We start from the raw sequence: 16,774 nt of genomic DNA on the forward strand, positions 1-16,774 counted from the left end.
AGAGCATCAGAGTGGGAGTCTAACAGTGCTGGGGCCAAAGTTCCGATTCTGATTTCCCAAGATGCTCCTCCCTGAGGTGGGAACTCTTGGCTCTTGTCCCCAGCTGATCAGAAGGCAAAAAAGTACTCCTTGAAGCACTACCCAAGCCCACTCCATCCTTCCTACTGTAGGCAGAGAGATCATTCTAATCTTTCAGTAGAGAGCATCTCAGGCTCTTGAATTCAGTCCCAGCTCCTGAATACCCCTTTCTGCTCTAACCAGGTAGACCTGCTTACTGCCCTGCCTGGAAAGCTCTTACCTTGCCACTTGCCCCAGCTCTCTGCTCCCCATCATTTCGGTTAACACGTGGACATCACCTCTTCCAGGCAGGCTTCTCTGGCTCACCAGGGCTGAGTTAGATGCTTCTCCTATGAGCTCTTCCCACTACCCCTACCATTGCACACTCACTCTGATGTTATTGCCTGTTTTCTTATCGTCTCTTATTAAGCTCCCTATGCTATCAACCTTTTTATCCATAGCACCTAGCATAGTCCCTGCAGTGCCTGGATCATAGAAACACATGCTGGTTGAATGGATGAATAAATTTGAACGGAGGGAAGAATGGCCTGGCATTGGTTCTATAAATTGCGTCGGGTTGAGAGACGGCGATATCAACTTCTATAAGCCTTTGGCCTCTTTCAGACCTTTATCAGACCGTTATGGACCCTTGACGTTATGTCAATATTAACGGAAAATAGTAAGTGACAGCACAGATCCTAAACAAGGGAGGTGGGCAACTGTTCGTTTTTTAGAAACTTACTAGCCCCTACTGTCTATGTGCAAATAGATTCCTACCTGTGGTTTCAGTCCCTCCACCATCCAAACCTACCTGGTTCTTAACTTTCCTACTTGTACCGGTGGTGGCCCCATCACCTGAGCTAACCAAACTTAAAAATCCTTTCATCTTTGACTCTCCCATAGCCCCTCAGATCTCCACAGTCCCTCAGGCACTCATTTGACCTCCTATCTACACCCACTTTCCCATTCCTACGATCGCTCTTAAAAAGTGCTTTGTGTAAGAACAAAGCTCTGTTAGAGAGTGTTTTCCTCCACTTTGGGAAATCATCAAGGACACCCGGGCCACTCAACGTCATTTAATACGGGACACAGACTTCAGGCTAGTGTCTCATTCTCCAGCACCTTTGGGAAAACAGCGCTGTGAGACTAGTTAGACTCTCAAGGCAGAAACAGCACCAATTTTAAATGGCACCAAATGGGGCAATGACCTAGAACTGCTCCTTTTTTTTTAATCTTCATAATACTAGGAAAATTAGGGGCATGTCCCTCTGCCTTAGGAAACAGGAAGGCTAGCCTTTCTCCTTTGAACCAGCAGCATTGTTTTATTGTCTTTGCCTAGGAAAGGTCTGAAGCAACCATTGAATTTGTACTTTAGCTATTGCCAGAAGGAACATTAATTAATATAAATTACAGCATAATTAAATCACAGAAATAAGTAAGCATTTGTCAAAATTTTAAAAAGAACAATTTTATACAATCTTCTCCCACTGGTTAAATGGAATCATTCTGCTATTTAAGTTGCTTTTCCACACTATTACTTATTTGTGGCGCCTAATAGACGCCTTCCTCAGCAAAAAGTACAGAATAATAGAGGAGTTCGCTTTGAGAAGGTATAGACAGGTGGTCACCGCCTATAGCAGGTTGTCCGATGAAAGTCTTGTTCTCCCAAGCAGTACGGACTAGAATTCCTAAGTCTGTCCTATCACTGTCGCCCTCTGTCGAGAACAGGGTCTCCTCACTCAGGGATGCTTATATGTGACCTTTGATCTCCCTGGGCTTTCAACTTCCTTTTGGAAGATTGTAGATGATAATGGTATCTCCTTCATCGAGCTATTTAGAACGGTGCCCAGCACATCATTCAAGCATTATTCCAAGCTGTTCCCCTGCCCCATCCCATGTTGTTCCTGCAACTCTGCAGTGGGTAGCCTCCCTGAAAAGGATTGCCAAGTCCAGATCTTAATATTACAACATAGAAGGACATGTTTCTTGCTTTCCCATCTTGTATCAAAATTGGATAGCTCTCATTCAGTCCAGAAAAATCTATATCGTTTAGAGGTTTGGGTCGTTATTTATAGGTGTTTAGCATGTGCCCAACGATTGCTTAGGCATCTGGGATTGGAGAGGGTCAAAGCATATAAACCACGCATCAGAGATTCCCCAGGTTCTACACATGTGATCTTCTTAGGTCTTGAAGGAAATACAGGATCACATTTTTTCAGCCTGTGGAGATGCTTTAACAAGTAGGAGGTTAGTATGTAAGGGTAGCGGCTCTCAAGATGACAATCAACTATCTGACTCTCCTGTGTTGCATAAAAACCTGGGAGGCTCAGTCAGTTAAGTGTCCCACTCGATCGCGGCTCAAGTCATGATCTCACAGTTCATGAGTTCAAGCACCACATCAGGCTTCTCCCTGACAGCACAGAGCCTGCTTGGGATTCTCTCTCTGTCTCTGTCTCTCTCTCTCTCTCTCTCTCACTTTCTGTCCCTCCACTACACTCTCTCTCTCAAAATAAATAAACTTAAAAAAAAACCAGAGTTAGGTATTTTCCACAGTGCTGCCTATCTCCCTTTATTTAAAGGTTCATACATTAATTCCTTCTCGAGTTGTCTGCAGCTGAATTTCATTCTTCTTATGGTCGGAAAATGAAAACTATGAAATCTAATGTGTTTGGCTTTTGTTCTCACTGTCAGAAAGCTGATAGCCAGCTCATTGCCCATATGTGCCAATCCGTTCCCTTTAAGTGTCTAATTGTTTACTCTCCTTGCATCCTTCGACTGTACTTTCTGTTAGTTACCTTATCTTTTTTTTTTTAATTTTTTTTAACATTTATTTATTTTTGAGACAGAGAGAGACAGAGCATGAACGGGGGAGGGTCACAGAGAGAGGGAGACACAGAATCTGAAACAGGCTCCGGGCTCTGAGCTGTCAGCACAGAGCCTGACGCAGGGCTCGAACTCACAAACTGTGAGATCATAACCTGCGCCGAAGTCGGACACTCAACAGACTGAGCCACCAGGGTGCTCCAATACTGGAGATGTTTAATATAGACGCATATTATATATTTATATATAATATATAGATAGAGACATATACCTATACATAGATATATAGACAGGCATGATATGTAGATACATATCTCATATATCACACTTATTTTTTAATTTTTTAAATATTTTTATTAATCTTTGAGTGACAGAAAGAGACAGAGCACGAGTGGCAGAAGGGCAGAGAGAGAGGGAAACACAGAATCTGAAGCAGGCTCCAGGCTCTGAGCTGTCAGCACAGAGCCCAACGTAGGGCTCAAAGCCACAAATCAAGAGATCATGACCCGAGCTGAAGTCAGATGCTTAACCAACTGAGCCACCCAGGTGCCCCTATCATACTTATTTTTATAGAGACATATATATGCAAAGATATCAGATTCTTTGCATTCTATGCATAACTCAGACTGTCTAGGTTTGAATCGTAGCTTCATCCTCTACCAGCTGTATGTTCTCGGACGAGTTATTTATCATCTCATTGCCTCAGGTTCATCATCTCACAATTACAGGTAAAAATATTCCCAACAAAGGTTTCTTTGAGGATTAATGAGATAGTTAGGATATGGCGAGCTTTCAATAAATACTAGCTTTTACTCTTAACAACTCTCTTTTACTCATTTATGCTAAGTGTTCCTGACAACATATCCTGACAGTGTTTCTAAGTCCTGTATCCCCAATTTGAACAATAGGCTTCCATGTTTTAAGATGGGATGGGCTATCTTCCCCAAATGCTAAAGACCAAAGAGTCCTTAATTGTACTTCCTGTAAATAATGCCTCACTCAAACTCCAGTCATCTGGAACATATGAAGATCTTTCATGGGCACAGCTGGCCAGGCAGAAGCAGCTATGGTTGTGGACGAGGAGTTCAAGGCCAACCCATAGCAGCTCCCTTCCTTCTGCAGGTTGCTCAGGATACACAGGGATCAGGGTAGAGAGGGAAGAAGATCGATCTCTCTCTTTCTCTCTCTCTTTTTTTTTTTTTTCATTTCCAAAACAATAGCTGCATGAACTTGCTGTGCATGAAAGTGAGCTCTAAGCTCCCCTTTGGGTAAGGTCCCCCACTCAGTGGCCAGCCTTCCCCGTATTTGTGGTCAGAGAAGAGGGGGTCTAGCAAGCCCCCAGCTCGAGATGATGAGCTCCTGTGATGAACAAGCCCCACTCCCTGCCAATCAGGGATGGGGGCACGGGATGGGGAGGGGGATGCTGACGAGGACGTCTGCTACCTTCCAAGCCCAGCCTCAACTCCCAAACATCAGTCACCTTTGGCCCTCCCCCCGACCCACCCCAACAGCAAAAGGACAACAGCACCAACTTCTTTTGGCTCAAAATAACCAGCAATGAGATGACACAGGGGAAAAAAAACCCAAACAGGCGCGTTGCTTGTTATGTTTTATTATGTTAAATGGTTTACATGGGATAGCCTATTTAATACAATATGTAATAAACAAAAATGTGGAACTTGCGAAAGCTAGATTTCTGAAAGTTGAACTTTTTAAAAATCTTTATTTATATTGTTCTTTCATTACATCCTTGTTTAGAGGAGCCACCTGAATTATAGCATAATTATATTTTTCAAATATCTCTGCATGTGTGGTTTTGAATATTCACTTAAGGGAATGGAATCAAAACCCCTTGAGAGAGACGTTTTAGATTCAGCTAGGAGTCTAACCAGGGATGGTTAGTACATAATCCGAGACTGCACCATCCAGGGTGGTGACCACTAGCCACGGGGGTCCACTGAGCACTCAAAATGTGACTGCTGCTGCTGCGGCATTGCATTTTTAAATTTTGCTTCACGGTAATAATTTGCATGTAAAAACCGAAGTCGTGCAAAGTATTTTTCTCGTCACACAAGTTGACCCCTGGTAGGACCACACATGAAACATTCCTCTTACCTGAGGGTGTTCATGTCGAGCACGTGCCCTGTTTCTAGTATTACCTGTAAGCGTTTCACTGACGCAGCTGATGGCCACCTATTGATTCAATTCAAATGAGTTCTTTTTTTTCTATACACCAGTGTGACCTTATGATGTGTTCATGTGGATATTTTACGTGCACAGCGCGAGTTACAGTGATATCCGTAAATCATCGTCGGTGATTACATCGAAATTTTAATCGTAACACAGTTGATGTTTAAATTCAAAGTGAAGGCATGCTGGGGCGTCTGGGTGTCTCAGTCGGTAAAGCGGCAGACTCTTGATTTTGGCTCAGGTCATGATCGCATGGTTAGGTTTGCGGGTTTGAGCCCCAAGTCGGGCCCCATGCTGACAGCGCGGAGCCTGTTTGGGATTTTCTCCTTCCCTCTCTCTCTCTCTCTCTCTCTCTGCCCCTCCCCTGGGCATTCTCTCTCTCTGTCTTTCTCTCTCTCTCTCAAAATAAATTTTTTAAAAATGTTTTTATTTATTTTTGAGACACAGAGAGACAGAGCATGAACGGGGGAGGGGCAGAGAGAGAGGGAGACACAGAATCGGAAGCAGGCTCCAGGCTCTGAGCCGTCAGCCCAGAGCCCGACGCGGGGCTCGAACTCACGGACCGTGAGATCATGACCTGAGCCGAAGTCGGACGCTTAACCGACTGAGCCACCCAGGCGCCCCTCAAAATAAATTTTTAAAAATGAAGGCATACCACTGACGCCGAATTGCTTAGAGGTCCAGAAGCGGGTACTGTCATGGAAATGATACGTTGTAAACGTCACAGTGAATGGTGATTGCGATTTGTTGACGGGATGCCAAATGAGAAAGCTGATTGTGGTATAAAGATGTTTTTAAAGGTAATGAAGTGTGCAACAGTAAGAGACATTTTCACCAAATACACGGCGAATTTGCTAAATTGCCTCTCAATATACAAAAAAGGGTTGTTGAAATTAGTTACTTCAAATCAGGATCAAATATCTAAGACAGATTTTCCCCTTTGTAGACAATCTCCTTTCTTTCTTTCTTTCTTTCTTTCTTTCTTTCTTTCCTTCTTTCTTTCAAATTTTTAATTTTTTTTTTATTTGATGAATTTGGGTATATGTAGACACCTGTGATGTTATCACTACAATCAATGTAATAAACATATATCACCTCCAAAAGTTTCCCTGTGTCCCTTTGCTGTGTGTGTGTGTGTGTGTGTGTTAAAAACGCCTGAGATCTACCCTCCTAACAATTTTTTAAGTGCATAATATTTCATTGTTAACTACAGTCACCAGTTTGTGCAATGGACCTCTAGAACTTACTCGTCTGTTCTAACTAAATTTATATCCATTGAACCAGTCCCCATTTTCTCCTCCCCCCGCCCACTGGCAACCAACATTCTATTTTTCGCTTCTTGAGTTTTCTGCTTTCTTAAGTTTGACTAGTCTAGATACCTCATGTAAGTGGAATCGTACAGTATTTGCCTTCTGTGACTGATGTATTTCACTTGGCATAATGTCTTCCAGGTGTACCCGTGTTGTCACGAAGTTTTAAGACGTTTTAAATAGGATCTGCGCTTGTCACTTTCACCAGATATAAAATTGCTTTGATTCGCACATGCATACATACATATGCATACATTTTTAGATGGAGACATGGTAAAAGAAACTATGATTTCAGCTATAGAAATGTTTTAGAAAATCATGAGGAAAATACTAAAAAAAAAGATATTTCGCAAAAAGAACTTCAATTAAGCCACCAAACAATTGCTTATAAAAGACAAGACCCCTTTAACAATATCAAAGTTCAATTGATTCAAAATCTGAAAAATTGCAAGTTTTTGTTCTGTTTTGCTTTGTTTTGTTTTAGCTTTAAATGAGTCACAAGGTAGAACACTGCCCAATGAGTCCTTAGGGTATGTTTTGTCTCTAAAGGCTTCTTAATTTATAAAGAAATATTGTCCATTCATAGCCTAAAATATCAAGCTCATGGCATGGATATTTTTTATTTTACATCTGTCAAAGAAGAATTTTGGCTGGATATTAAAAAGTTAGTTTCAAACACAATAAACAATTTTCCAGCCATGTTAGCGCAAATCACAGATTTATTGAAATTTTTAAAAAGGAACTGATGTTCCTTTATTTCTTTGTTTCACTGTATGATACATCTTACAAATATTTATGCCCAGTTTTCCAAAGCAGACTCCATGAAATTTGTCCTGGATACAGTTGTTAAAATCAGTCAGTGTATACATGCAAATGCAATCAATCATTAGAAGTGAATAGCAGTGTTGAAAGAAGTAAGAGACAACCTAATGGGCTCGTGGCCAACACTCTGGAGTGATGAAAAAGTTTTGCAAACATTTACTGTACTGTTAACCTCAATTCCAACTTTCATTCTTGAAAATAAAGGGATATTTACCAAATACCCGATAATTAGAGATTTTAAAAATGGCATCATGACTTAGATTTTCACACCGATATCATACTGCATATCAATGAGCTAAATGTGGAGCTCAGAAGAAAAGAAAAGCTTATCAGTGACCTACCAAGACAGAGGCAAAATCTTCAGTTAAAATGGAAGCTCTTCATAATCAAATCAACATTAATGATCTTTATAGTTTTCTTTCATGAGTCAATATGCAGAAGATCTTCATTGTAATTGAGAGCATTCTGTAAACCGGCTGCGAAACTATAAGAAAAAGATAAAAAGCTCAATACTGACCAAAAGCTGCTTTTCAATGTCAATACCATTTTGAGTTCAGGGTTAATACTGAGTTAGCACAGGAATGAATGAATTTCCTTAGGCAGACCTGGATTTGAAAATCATGCCTTTTGCTTTAAATCGAGGCAGTTACTTTTAAAAAGATGACCCAGTTTTATCAATGTGGATGTGAATATTAAAGGAGAATGATTTTTCAGTTATGAGGAAACTTTTAAGGATGTTTGGAGCAACTTAGGTATATGAGTATGCTTTCCAACTATAAAATTTATAAAATCATACGCGGCATTTATTCCCCATAAAAACCAAGCCATACAAATCTGCTGAGCTTTAAGTGCAAAATGCACTTAAGAAGAAAAGAATCTAAAAAGAATCTTCAGGGGCACCTGGGTGGCTCAGTCAGTTAAGCATATGACCAATTTGGCTCAGGTCATGCATGATCTCATGGATTGTGAGTTTGGGTCCCATGTTAGGCTCTGTGCGGACAGCTCAGAATCGGCTTCAGATGATCTGTCTCCCTCTCTGTCTGCCCCTCCTCCGCTCGTGTTCTGTCTCTCTCTCTCTCTCTCTCTCTCTCTCTCTCTCAAAAATGGGTAAACATTTAAACATCAATCAATCAATCAGTCAATCAAATCTTGATTTCAGCTAGGTTGTGATCTCAGGATTCATGAGATTGAGCCCCGCGTTGGGCTGTTGACATCTCAGAGCCTGCTTGGGATTCTCTCTCTCGCTCTCTCTGTCTTCTCTCTCTCTTTTCTTCCCCACTCCCCTCTCTCTCAAAATAAATAAATAAACATTAAAAAAATACATGGCTGCAAGAAAGTTTTAAATCACATATGTGGTTTACAATACATTGCTATCAGACAGTGCTGACCTGGGGGAGTCTGTGAAAACTGCCTCCCAGTCAATACTGCACTTAGGTGCCTTCAGGGGATAAGGAGGGGAGGGGAGGAAGTCAGCCTGGGTCAGTGATAACCACCCTGACCACTGGGAGAACTTTTTGTCCTGTTGGATATATAAGTGTTTGTCGCTGCTCGCCCTTGTCTTCCTGATTTTTCTTCTTCTGACAGTGGAAAGAAAAGAAAAGAAAAGAAAAAAGGAAGGAAGGTCAGTTCTGGAAGCTTAAAGCCAGATTTCCTCTGGAAGTCTGGCTAGCCAGTTAAAATACGTCAGAGTCTATTCAGAGCACCAAGGAGTGAAAGAGAATGCCTTTCTCTAGGAAGTGAAGGAAATCGCTTACAGGCTTTTGACCCTAGAACCATCAGAAACCCTGAAGCAGAGAAAAGGAGAAACTCCAAGCTTCTGGGACCCTTTGAAGAGTTAGGACTTTCTGACCCTGGAAACTTCATCTAAGAAAGTGAAATCTTGTTTTTGTAAAATAAGGAAAGTGTGGTTAGGAGAAGAAGAGACGAAAGCTAAAAGTCGAAGTTTAATGGGGAAAGGATATTTATTTTGTCCTTACGTATTTTATTTCTATTTTTTCTCCAACATATACAGGAATCACACACAATGATCAGTGATTACCCGTGACCTAACAATTTATGCTTTTATTTTAATAATCACATTTGGAATGGATATCAGTATAAATGACCCGGCTGTTTGCTGCTTTGGTCATGGTTGGGAAAAGGTTTTGTTTGTTCGGGAAGGTGGAGTGCTATGGAGAAACAACCCGTTTACCTAGTGGCAGATGCAAGGAATCCAGACGTGGAAACTGGGGGGAAAGAAACACTTTCTGGAACAAACTTACAAATTCAGCCGAGGTACTTGGTCTGTGTCATAAGCAGCTCTTTGCTTGGCATGGTGCCTGCCACCACGTAGGCGGCCAGCATCATTTGCTGGATTGAATTGTAAAATGAGGTCATTTCCACAAAAAGATTTGTTGTCTAATCAGAAGACAGGGTACGAACCAGAAGACATTAAATAAATATAACTGGTTTTAGTGTTTGTATTTTTGTGTTTTGTATTTATTTTGCTAATTATAGAAAACCTGCTTCTAGTTTTCTTTTCTCTTCTTAGGAAAAGACAGTGGGTACACAGAACACAATACCGACATTGAACTTACTACCTGAATCACGCTCTCCAAATATTCTTTGTAATGACTTGGAACCATTTTTCCCCCACATGCATTATCCTAATTGAAATCCTGCTATAAAGTATCTGCATGCTGGGGCCAGTAAAAACTCATCATTTGAACACAAGTCCGGGCAAGAGGACATGGGGCGCCCTGCAGTCTATCTTCTCTGTTTCCCCTGTAAGATGGCTTCCCTCTTCTTGCTTTGTCGATTGCGTTATTTAAACTTGCATGTTATAGCAATCATTTCCCCCCATTGGTAAGTGAAAGAAAATGCCTTCTAAGGAAGTGGAAAAGCCTGTGAGAAAAGTACATGAACCAAAGAGTTCTAGAAAACCCCATCACTAAAAAGAGAGGAGAACAAAAGAGCATTCTGAGAGAAAGGAATGAATATAAAACCCTTACGCAGGTAGAAAGGACAAGATAATGTGTATGGGCTACTGAACAACATGGGCGCCCAGAGCTTGTGTCCACACTCACTAATGAGTTCATTAAATGCTACTGGTGGCTTTTAAAACAATTTTTTTAATGTTTTATTTATTTATTTATTTATTTATTTATTTTTAATTTTTAACGTTTATTTATTTTTGAGACAGAGAGAGACAGAGCACGAACAAGGGAGGGTCAGAAAGAGGGAGACACAGAATCTGAAACAGGTTCCAGGCTCTGAGCTGTCAGCACGGAGCCCGACACAGGGCTCGAACCCACAGTCTGTGAGATCATGACCTGAGCCGAAGTCAGCCACCCAACCGACTGAGCCACCCAGGCGCCCCGATGTTTTATTTATTTTTGAGAGAGAGAGAGAGAGAGAGAGAGTGAGTGGGGTAGGGCAGAGAGAGAGGGAGACACAGATTCTGAAGCAGGCTCCAGGCTCTGACCCGTCAGCACAGAGCCCGACACGGGCCTCAAACCCACGAACTGTGAGATCATGACCTGAGCTGAAGTCAGACACTCAACCGACTGAGCCACCCAGGGGCCCCAAATGCAACTGATGTTTTAAATCCATCATACCTTTTAGAAATCCTCCCTGGATTATTACATAGATTCCTAAGAATGGTTTAGTGATATATGGGAAAATTGATGGGGGTTTTAAGAAATGCTTTTTTATTCTTCTCACTTAAAATAAGAAAATATGGGCTCAAGCTATTTGGAATTTCAATATCCAAAGTATTTTCAGGAGTATATTGGATTTGTACAACACAGGATGCCCGAGGTCACGGAGTGAAAGCACAATTAGATGGTGTTATGAATAAATCTGTTTTAAAGTTTTCATATCTAGAAAGGCCGTTTTGACTACAAAGAGCTTAATATTTTTATGTCGCTTAGAGATATTTGGCAAACATATGACTCTAGATAATGTTCCATAACAGAACTTCAAAGTAGTCCTGTGATGTTGAAATAAAGTTGGAATCCTAAATGAAAATTTTAAAAAATACATTTGGAATTTTTGAGATCTTTATGAACTTTCCTTTCCTCGAAAAAAGAAAAATAAAATTGAGTGTGGAAGCCGTCATCAGTCCATGGACTGTTATGGCTGCTCCTCGCTGGTTTCTCTGTCTCTAGCGACCTCTCTCTCTCTGTCTCCCTGACCCAGTGGTCAGAACAAAGCTCTCAGAATTTTCTGGTGAAACACCATTTAATCATTACAGCTTCTGGCTGAGGAAACATCCCCATTTCTTTTTGTGTCAGATTGAAATGTCCCTTTCCAATGACCAATGATCAGCGATCGATGTCCTGCCGCGTCACCCAGTCTCCTTTCACAGTTGCCATGACTCTGTTAGCCTGCCCTCTTTTGTATGTGACTGTGCGGTTCTTTCAAACCTCCCAGCTTGGCAGGCCCTCTTGTGCTCAGTTAGCAACACTGTGCAAAACTGCTTTGTTCTGTTTAGTTCTCTGGTCCTCTTGGGCACATGTATAACAGGGACAAAGCCACATGTAGCTGTAAGCATAGCTCCGAGCACAGGATGTGGGATCAACTAATGTTTGTCAAATGAACAAATGAATATGACATTATCTGCTTGAGTAACCATTGTTCCATCTTGAGAGACTAAAAATCTAAAGGAAACTTTCATCTTTAATCATAGGGTAGACCAGATACCCTGAAATTTCCTGCTGTAAAACAAAATAAAATATAATTGACATCTTTTTATTTTAATTTTTTTAATGTTTATTTATTTTCGAGAGAGATACATCATGAGAAGGGGAGGGGAAGAGAGAGAGGGAGACACAGAATCCAAAACAGATTCCAGGCTCCGAGCTATCAGCACAGAGCCCATTGGGGGGGCTCGAACTCGGGAACCAACTGTGAGATGATGACCTGAGCCGAAGACAGACACTTAACCGACTGAGCCACCCAAGTGCCCCTAATTGACATCCTTTTAAATGCAAAGTTGAGCTCATAAGATACAAAGAGAAATCCTTAAAGGAATAGGAAAACTATCATAAATCTGTGCTCATACCAAGCTGCTTGGAGGGGTTTTTGCAACTGGGCAAGTGGAGGTTTGGGTTTAAAGGACCACAAGGAGGAGAAGAAATAAAGCCCACTCAATGTTGAGCCTGGAACCAAAACCTCTGGAGAACACTATTGGTGGACACATAAACGCTACTTGCTTGGTGAAGGGAGGATGAGAAAAATGCACTCTACTTCTGAATATAAATGGAGAAGAAATACATCATTTACTGCTACCGTTTCCAAAGCCCCACTAAAATCAGAGGAAGAGATTTGTTTTTTAATGAACAAACCATAAGAACGAAGAGTGCAGGAGAGAATCAGTAATGGAAAAATACTGGAAGCTTGAAAACCTATGGGAAAGTGGTCACCGACTCAGAAGATACTTAGAGCACTTAATCCTCAGCCTACAGTACAGAAAGCTAAGAAACGGCAGAATTTTGATTGCAAGGTTCCCCCAAGTTCACAAATGGCATGAGGAACCTATAGGGAATGGGGGTAAATTTGAGGGTAAACATGAAATGATTGGTTGAAGGTCAGTTTGTTTGAAGAGCAGTTGGTCCCCAAATGTCCACCCTGACCCCATTTGTCCTATCCCACCATACCATAGGTGATGGTTTCTCCCAAAATGCAGCAAGATGATGAGAGTTAGGGGCTGACAGGTATGAAGCACAAAGTCTCTAGACTGCCAGGTACCAGCCCTTGTTTCAGACAGGTGCATCATTCTGATAATAAGGGCACGAACTGAAAGCTGGGATTCCCCCCGGCCACTTCTCCCACCAGTTCCCAGGTTACAAGTACCTAGGACAAAAAACCTAGGGAAGACAGGGAAAAACCTTCTGGGGCCTCTGGCAAGCACAGTAGGAAAGCAACTAATGCCAGGGGTCCTCCAAAGATACATCCCACCAGAACACCCCCACTGTGCAGACCACAGCTGACAAGCCAGACCCCCTTTCTCAGCGCTTCCAATCAGCTTGCTAGTATTCCATTTGTAAAGATGAGTAGAGACTCAAGGATCATCAGAGAACAAAGAAAGACTCTATCGCGAGAGACACAGACCAAAAAAAAAAAAAAAAAAGCAAACAAACAAATAGGAAGAAGAAAGCCACTTGGAGGAAATGGAGGCCATACAGGAAGAAGAATATATATATTTTTAAAAGGTACAATTACAAATATCATCAGAGAGATAAAAGAAGACCTTATGTCCATAAAACAAAAATAGAAAGCAAAAAACAGGGAAAAAGAAAAGAAACAACATTGAGTACACAAACAAACTAAAAAGCACTCTGGAAATAAACAACATTCTAGCAGAAGTTTAAAATGCAATGAAAGAGCTGAAAATCACCATAGAGTAAAAATACATGACAGAAAATATTATTGAACAGATAATGCCAGAAGATTGGTTCAGAAAGTCCAACATCCAAGCAGCAATATCATTCAAGAGATTTTTTCCAAATGGGCAGATTAAAGATGTATTGATCACCCAACATTATAGATGAGCATAACCCACACCAAGGCACATGATGGCTTCTCAGAACACTAAGGAACAAAGAAAATACCCTCAGATTTCCAGAAAGAGGAGAACATACCACATTCAACGATCAAGAATTGGAATACCAACGCTGGGACCTAAATGACAATGAAGTAATGCCTTTACAATTATAAAAGGAAACAACTTATAATCAATCATTCTATTCTTAGCGAAACTAAGTGCGCGAGTAAAGACAATTTCAAACATATAAGATATGGAAAGGTTTGCCTCCATCCAGGACACGGATTCTCAGAAAGCTGGTGAAGGATGCACGTGTCACAAATGAGGGAGGACGCTGAGAAAGAGGGAGACAGGACACGGGAAACAGGGAATCCAGCACAGGAGAGAAACAAAGAGAATCGCTGGGATGAGGGAGTAGGGACAGCCCAGGATGAGACAGTGCTTCAGACACAGATGGCCACCAGTCCAGCCCAGAGCACATTTGAAGGCGGTAATATTTCTTTAAGAAGATGCAATTGATAGACTGTTTGGTGCACCTGAATGTCTTGAGAGATGAGCTCAACAAGGGTGAAGAATTTAGGGTTGAGCCGATGATAAAGGCACAGGAGCTCACGCAAATAAAAACTCAACACTCTAGTTATTTCCAGGGATGATAAACAGAACTAGTTCAGGAAGGGGGGGGGGTGGATTTTAAAGTTGCTTGATTCGCCTGAATAGAATTTGTATCGTTATAAAATAGTTATAAAATGAAACACTTAACTGTCTTTCCTGGAATTCATCTTGTGGGGACGAGAGGAGTGAACGGGATAATGGGGGAGGTGAAATGAGAGACAGCCCGGCCTCATCTGCCAACCTAGGAGATTTACGTGTAATGACTAAAATGAAAAGTCTAGAAGTAGTCATGCAAACATGTTATTTAGAAATACGGAGGTAATGCGCGAAAGAATTAGCTAAAAGAGAGGACAATGATCTGAAGAGGGAAAATAAGAGAAAAGGCATGCTGGTTTTTCTTTCTTCCTTTTTTCTTTAATGTTTGGCCAGAAACTCTGGAAATAACAGGAATCTTTAAACTATGTAGAAATATATTTTGACCAGATTTGTGTTTGTGTATACATATACAAGTATGTATGTATACGTATTTATAAATGCGTGTACATACATGCAGTTTGATCTCTTTCGGCTTCTATTTCTAACAACTTATATACAAAAATGAATCACAAAGGAATTTTTCTATTTCTGTCTGGACTTTGGGTCTTGTGTGGGGAGGGAGAGGAGAAACACAAAATAAGTTTCCCTAAAACTCTTAACTATAGGCCTGCCCTCATAAGGGTGTTGGATGAGAATCCTTATTTCAGAAAATTTTCCTTACTATACACATTTTGGAAAATTTCGCTTACTGATGTGTCCCATGCTGCTAGCACAGTGTTGGCACATGGTAAGCACTCAACAAATAATTGCTTAATGAGAAAATAAATGTCTGAGGAGAAAATTAAATTAGTGGTGTATAATAATATGTAAGACAACACAGGAGATCCATATAGGTAGACTTTGTAAAATCAAATATACTTGTGAAAAGTTTAAAGTTAGTGTCGATGATAATTGAAATAGAATGTAAAACTTCCAAATTAGTGTAAGGGGAAAAAGTTGAGTTAAGCAAAATGACTAATCTAAAAGAATGAGAAAAACAAAATAGAAAAATGGGACGAATAGAAAACACATAACAAATGGTAGAAATAAATTCCAATGGATAAGTAATCATAATAAATATAAGTGGGCTGAAAACCTACCAATGAAAGGACAGAGATTATTAAAATGGATTTTAGAAAATTCAGCTTTATACTTTTACAAAAGACACATCCTAAAGCAAGGACGCATAAATGTCACAAGTAAAAGGATGAAGAAAGGTATTTCGTGTAAAAACTAAATAGAAAGAAAGCTCATATAGCTACATTAATACCAAGCAAAATACACTTTGATGTAAAAAAATTACTAAAGATTAAGAATATCGTTAAATATTGATAAGTTTTCATTCACTGTAAAAAATAACAATCCTACCCTTTTCCATATCTACTAACATAATTTCAATATATAAAGAAAAAATTGATAGAACTACAAAAAGAAAATAGCAAAATCCACCTACCCGGTGGAAAATTTTAATGCAATTCCCTCCAAAAATGATAGATCAAGCGGGCAAAAGTTAGCTAGAAACAGAAGATTTGAATGACGTAATTAACACATTTATTCCAGGGGCTATATATAGGACTCTAAATCCAACAATTGGCAAATACACATTGTGTTCAAGCACACGTGGAACACTTACGAAAATTGAATTTGTATTATTAAGCCATTAAGCAAGTCTCTGTAAGTGGGAAAGCTGTCATATCTCAGACACTATCTTTTCTGACTAAAATAGAATTACACATTTCTTCGAAATAACATTAAAAAATACATGTTTGAAGATTTTAAAACATACTTGTAAAAGGTCCTTGGGTCAGGGTGCCTTGGTTGGTTAAGCGACTGACTTCGGCTCAGGTCATGATCTCGCGAGTTCAAGCCCCACATCAGGCTCTGTGCAGAGAGCTCAGAGCCTAGAGCCTGCTTTGGATTCTGGGTCTCCCTCTCTCTCTTCCCCTCCCCTGCTCATGCTCATGCTCATGCTCATGCTGTCTCTCTCTCCCTCCCTCTCTCTCTCAAAAATAAACATTAAAAAATTAAAAATAAACATAAACAAATAAAAGATCAAAAACCAAATCAAGTTAGCAACTGGAAAACACATAAATTTGAAGGATAATAAAATAGTACATATCAAATGTGTTTAATGAACAAAGGTGATATTAGTGGGAATTTTGCAGGCTTAACCGTTTATATTACAGAATCAGAAAGAATAGAAATTTAGTGCGCTGTCTTAAGAAATTACAAAAACTGACAGAAGGTACACAAAGAATAAAGCCAAAAGTTGATGTTTTTGAAAATCTTAAAGCTGACATTTTTTACTAGATTGATTAAAAAAATTAATATTTAAAAATCATTTATAACTATAATTATA

At 40.2% G+C, this 16,774-nt stretch overlaps 1 protein-coding gene across 2 annotated transcripts in view; it reads right to left on the minus strand.

Moving 5' to 3' along the window:
- The window catches only part of LOC122235934, a 79,691-nt gene that overhangs the window by 57,637 nt on the left and 5,280 nt on the right, over positions 1 to 16,774 (minus strand). For both annotated transcript variants that reach the window (XR_006214073.1, XM_042976533.1), the window contains exon 2: positions 7,544 to 7,686. The gene's annotated coding sequence lies outside the window, so the exon portion shown is untranslated. The remainder of the gene's footprint in view (positions 1 to 7,543; positions 7,687 to 16,774) is intronic.

The sequence above is a fragment of the Panthera tigris genome, chromosome F3 (assembly GCF_018350195.1).
Source record: "Panthera tigris isolate Pti1 chromosome F3, P.tigris_Pti1_mat1.1, whole genome shotgun sequence".
In the NCBI taxonomy this organism is placed as follows: Eukaryota; Metazoa; Chordata; class Mammalia; order Carnivora; family Felidae; genus Panthera; species Panthera tigris.